General features: G+C 39.2%; 1 long non-coding RNA gene across 1 annotated transcript; it reads right to left on the minus strand.

Moving 5' to 3' along the window:
• Positions 1-1,521: 1,521 nt before the first annotated feature.
• On the minus strand, positions 1,522-5,349 carry LOC108504148. The gene is made up of 3 exons (XR_001877016.1): positions 5,284-5,349; positions 3,659-3,765; positions 1,522-1,619 (listed from the first exon to the last, which is right to left on the minus strand). It is a non-coding gene; the product is annotated as an uncharacterized LOC108504148 (long non-coding RNA).
• Positions 5,350-6,000: the final 651 nt, after the last annotated feature.

The raw sequence follows: 6,000 nt of genomic DNA on the forward strand, positions 1-6,000 counted from the left end.
TGATAGCAAGTGGCTGTTGCAGTTAATCTAAAGAGATTCCTCCTAGGCTCTCTGCTCACAAACCCTCTTGTGCTGTAAAACAGATAACTGAAAATTTTTATGGCCAGGTTCTTAAAATATTTTTAAACTTCTCCTTCCTCCCTGCCCCAAGCCTTTTGATGTAAGGACAAAAATCTCACACAGTGCCTACCCTTATCTCCCCAAGAGAAAACAAAGAGAGTTAAAGGCAAATGTCTTCTGCAGAGACTGCCTTTTCTGTGCTGCTCTCCCCACTGTGTGCCAAATAATGGCATCTGTTCCTGCTGTTCTTTAGTTCCCCCATTCAGTGTGTTTTCAACTTCCTGTGAAAATTTGTGGTTCTTAAATCCAAAGGTCATGTTTAACACTTAAGTTCAGTCTGGAAGGATTTGGATTTGTTTCTCTTATTTATTTTTTTTTCCAGCTCTGCTTTGAGAGTTGACAAAAGGCTTCCACCCCCTCTTTGCATTGTGTGTGTTTTACAAACTCCTGCATACATCTCTGCAATTCAGGTTAATACTCTGGGAAATATCCATTCATGTATTGATAAGCATTAAAGGATTGCTGTTTCTTTGCCTTCTGGTGAGGTTCAACATGCTGTTAGCAGCACAAACTCCTCTCACACTGCCTTCACTGTACGATCAGTCTGCAGTGTATAGGAATTCCCTCCATCAGATCTACAAAAAACTCAAGCTGCATGTAAACAAAGCCACACTTCTTCTAAGCAGAGGTGGTCAAAGAGCCAAAATTCTACCGTTATGTATAATGGTTTTGTGAAAGAAGAGCTGAACCCAGATCACCAAATTAAAAATTTTTCTTATTGCTTCAATTTGGACTCAGACTGGGATCCCAGAGCTAAAATGCCAGTGTTCTGTCCACTGACGGAACTGTCATTCTGCATTTTACAGCAGGCAGGCTGAGATGGTTTGATCACTGATAGATTGTGGGCCTCTGTTTATTCAGTATTTTCCCTAAAATATAATTTTAAAAAGTGCATTTTTTGTCAGCTGAATGGATTAACTGAGAAATGTTGATGCATAATTTTAGAGAAGAAGGCAGGGAATCACAGGCAAATACATAACTTTCTACACTGACAGAAAGAAAAGAAAGGCCAAGATCTTAATTGTTTCCTTTCTAACTTTAAGAAAGATGGTCTGTGCATGTTGCTGAACATTTTTTCTGTGCCAAGGAACTGGGCTGCTCCACAGAGCACTGGGCAAGAGCCAGAGAACAGGACTTGGGGTCCATGCAGCCTGAATCCACCACCCCTTCAGCCTGAAACTATCTTCTTCATCTGAAAATTCATCCTGCAAATGCCACTTTGGAGATAAAGAGAAAAAAAAGTCCTGAGAGGAGTGAGGATTTAATGATGCAGGTTTTTAAAATGTTTTATGTTTCATTTCCATGCATTTGAGAAAGGGAATAAACCTCACCAGTCTGATGCTCTGTGCTGGCTCCCAAGATTTTCTCTGCCCTTGATTCCCAGGAGTGGAGCCTTCATGTCCTTTAGTCTGCACACCCTGTGGATCTGGCATGGTCTCTCTTGTTTGGTCCGAGATTCAGATGCTATTTCTGGTCTGAAGACATTTGTTCTCAATTGCCTACACAGTTCAATAGGATTTTAAGGTACATTTGTTAGGGATTATAAAGTACCTAAAGATGTATCAAGTGGAAGGGTCAATACAAGATCAGGCTGTATTGTGTTACAGCGTGTTGCATTATGCTGTATGTCTCAATTCACTATTGGAAACCAGATGTGGCAGACAAGCCCAGCCTATTTTTTGAACACTTGTAGATATCTTTCAATTATGTCATCAATGTTTAAAGATTTCCACAAAGATTTCAAGAAGTTGATTTTCCTAAGTCTTCCAATCGCTATTGAAACCTCAAATTCTGTTGGGTAATTGAAACACTCTATCCCAATCCAAAAAATCATAAGTGTAAAAAGAACACTTACATCTTTCATTTGTAATACATACAGAGAGAGGAAGGTATGAATTTGCTACCTGTAAGGTGTATTGAATTTTTAATCATCTATATATTTATGGTAAAGAGTAACACATTACTTCTAGCACACAAAAGCTTATGGCATACGATTATCCTTAATTAATGGGTAAGTGCAAAGCTTTATTATTCAATGAAACTGATTTATTATCTTAATTCTCCGATGTTCTGCTTCATGTTTCCATTGAAACCATTGTTTGCACCATGGTAACCAGTAACCACCATATGTACGTGATCTTTTTTATGACCTGTACGTAATTAGATTTTATTATTTTCTTAAAGCCAAAGCGCTGCCTGGGCTGTAGCTTCCCACACCTACAAACGAGGTGCTTTGCTTCTGCAGGAATCGGGTCGTGGTTCGCTGCGTCATTACAACCCAGGGTCTATTTTTTCCCCAGAGGTCCCGCACACATCCCTCCTCTTCCTTTCCCAGCACGACGCTCCGCTACCTGTCCCTGTCTGCTCTGCCTGGCACAGCTAGTTAACTGGAAGGACGTGAAGAGAGCTGAAAGCCAGTGGGTGTCGGAGCTGCCTAGTGGAGAGATCCCCAGCTAATTGCTAGTCCTAACAGGCACAATTAGCTGCTACAAGCCCTTTGAGATGGCCCTGGGCTTCTCTCAGGTAACAGCCATCACTAGATAAAGGCTGAAATACGCTGCATTTAGAGAGACACTTGCAGACAGGGATGTCACAGGCTGCCAATTATGCTCTGCCTGTACACAGTCACTTCCAAGAACCAGACAAGACACATACACCTGAAGTTAAAGGGACAAGATGTGTACTATTTTGAACTACACAAGTGTGGGGCACGTGAAGATATAACCCTTCTCAAATTAGGTCGTGTCATCTTTTCAATTATCAGTTCTTGATCAAGTTCTGCAGTGTTTTTGAACATTTACTCCCAGCAGTAAGTCCTGGAAAGCTCAGCAGGAGTGGGCTGTTTATATTTTTTGCTGTATGTGATGTTACTTTAAGCAAAGTTTCACCATCACCACACAGACAAAAATGGCTTGACAGGCCTTTGCTCACCAAACAGTGATGCTCTGCCCTGTTGGGACTGCAATCCATCTATTCCTCACAGAGGAGGCAAGACACATTAGCGTATGTAAGGATTACTTCTGAAGTTAGTAATTGCCCCACACTTCATTAAAAAAATTACCTTCTCTGAGCATCTCTGGCAGTACATTCTTCCTCTCAAGCAAATGAACTTCTGTACTAAACAAAGCAGCCTAGAAAGATACCTGAAATTGCCCATTTCCTTCTAATCATTCTCAAAACCTAATATGGTTTTTTTTTCAGAGTATCTACCACAACCCAGGCCACCAACAACAGCATCCTGTGGAGAATCATTATAGCTCAGTGCATAAAAATTCAAATGTTTCAAACTTGGAGACTATAAGAATTTCAAGATCTAGATCTAAGTTGTGGTGAGTAATATTAAAAACCAATTTCCAAGACATATAACAAGCACAGATCCTCGACCAAATTTTCATATAATAGTAACTTGTTAGTCACCCAATTCCAGACTTGAATACTCATTTTAAAAGATATTCAGAAAAACTGTGTACACACAACTTCCCTCCGAAGAAAACTTCTTATTTTGTTGCTCTGAGAACTGAAATCATTCCACACTTACCTTGAGAAGGTCCCATATCTCCTGCTGTTCTGTTAAAACACCCGAACTCCATCATGTTTATATTAAGAGCACATTCTCATAGTATTGATCAAAATCTGTCAAAATACCTGCAGCAAATAAAAGTAAAATTGAATATTAAGAGATTTCTATTAATTTCTTATTTATTTAAATAGCTTAAACATTTCATATTTCTTTCTTTTTTTTTTTTTCAATAGCATCTTAAAGACCATCTTCCAAATCATATCACATATAGTAAAGCAGGTTAATATTCAGAAGTCAGCTTCCCCAGTTTCAACTGATACCACATAGGAATGGTTCTTTCTGTTTAGGAAGCTAAACCAAAATTGAAGACATTAAATATAAATTTCTGGTTTCTAAGACTCCATTTAAATTTTCCCAAGAGCTTTTTGATCTTAATATGGAAAGTATGCAAAGACTCTAATTACTAATTATGGAATAGTTAAATTCTGTTAAAGGATAAAAATTACTTGACACAGTTGATTTCACCTCCCCAGATTTAACAAAGAAGCTCCAAAAGAAGACTCATAGGTTTTGTTGAGTCCTACGTCCATCTGCTTTCCTACATGGAAGGAAAGGGAGACCACTGAATGGATCAACAAAATATGTCACCTGCTCTTAGGCTCTTCTCTTAATGATCTTCTGATCATTGCAGTGGCAGATTTTTGGATCAGATTTCAGGTAAAAGGACCCGAGTGTTGCTTCCAGTGTTCACTTTAGATTCCAGATGCATTTTATTGGTTTGTTTGTTACAAACAAGTTTGTTTTCCTTATAAGAGTGGATGTCTTTGAAATATATGCAAAACCAACATGCTAATATTTGATGGCAAACCAAGTAACGATCAAAAAGCTAAAAGGGAAGAATGAGTGCTCTATTATTAAACTAGCAAAATAAATAGATATACATTTTTTCCCTTCTTACAGATACATTTGCAACCAAATTAGTCACAAGATCTCCTCCAGTATAAATAAAAAAGGCTTGCACTTACCTATTAATTAAGAATAATGGAATGCCATAAGCTTTTGTGTGCTAGTGGTACTGTAATTTGTTACTCTTCACTACAATAAATATATAGCTGATTAAAAATGCTGTGCAGCTTACATATATTAAATTCATACTGCACTGTGTATTGATTCCCTCTGCTCATCCTGGTAGTCCACTGAATTCACGGGGGGTAAGCTTTGACCCTCTCAAGCAAAGGAGAAAAGCCTCTGGGAAGGCAGAGGGGTTTAGAAGCACAAATCTCACAGGTTGAGTTCCTCAGTTGTCCTGATCCAATTCCCCCAACTACTGCTGCAGCCTTTCTCCACCACGAAGGGACAACAAACCAGACCCAACTGCTCTGCCCTGCAACAGGGTTTTCCACCTCACTCTCAAGCCATCAGCTTTGGGGGTTTTAAGGACCAAACACGGCTCTGAGAAAGCAGATTCTCCCTCCCAGCTCCAGGGTTTGGTGCATTGCTCTGGTGTCCCGTCTCAAGCTGTGAGTTATCCAAGGGGACTATTGCCTCCAGCTTCCCCTTCTTCCCATCCTCAAAAGTCATGGGAAAAAAAATGGCATGGAATACATCTGGTAAACTGCACAGAAGCAGGGAAGAAAACTGACCAAAAATAGTGTCCTGGTGAAAATGAATTAAACTTCTCAAGCAAACTCACTGAACTTGTGATCTCCTCTAAGGAAAAAAAAAAAATTATGAGAATCACAGGGTTTATTCATGACTGTGAGAAACAGGATTATTTGCACACCACTGTGTGTGCTTCTCAAACACACCCCTACCTACAGCTTCGTGCAGCGTTTCAGACTCTGGGATCTTACAAATTGAAGAATTAGGCCTCAATCACTCCAAGAGTTATTACATCACAGCAAACAGTCCATTTGTCCTTTCCATGGTGACCACCCCTGAACTCAGAAATTTAAATGTGTAATTTAAAACAGATGGTTTTTTTAAATACATCCTAATCTATACCATGCCATGTATATGGCAGCAACCTAAACCATTATGCCATTGTACCAAATTAAGCCCATCCAATATATTCACATTTCAGACTCCATAGAAATCAAATTCTCGTTTTAAAAAGTCTAAGTCCTCACCCATGTGGCAGAGAAACCTCTACACATCATCTTGCTATAAATGAGTATTTGCTGGGCTTTTCTGTCTGAAAAACCAAATACTTACAATACCACCTGTGAGAAACTGAATTTTTCACCCTTGTGTAGCCCCGTTCATCTAATTAGGGTCAATTATCACTCTGTACATGTTAACATTACCTACTTAATTGCTAATAATCTTAGCAGATAAGGAGAACTGAAAAGTTGGCTCTC

This window comes from Lepidothrix coronata, unplaced genomic scaffold (genome assembly GCF_001604755.1).
Source record: "Lepidothrix coronata isolate B3197 unplaced genomic scaffold, Lepidothrix_coronata-1.0 Scaffold153, whole genome shotgun sequence".
Classification (NCBI taxonomy): Eukaryota; Metazoa; Chordata; class Aves; order Passeriformes; family Pipridae; genus Lepidothrix; species Lepidothrix coronata.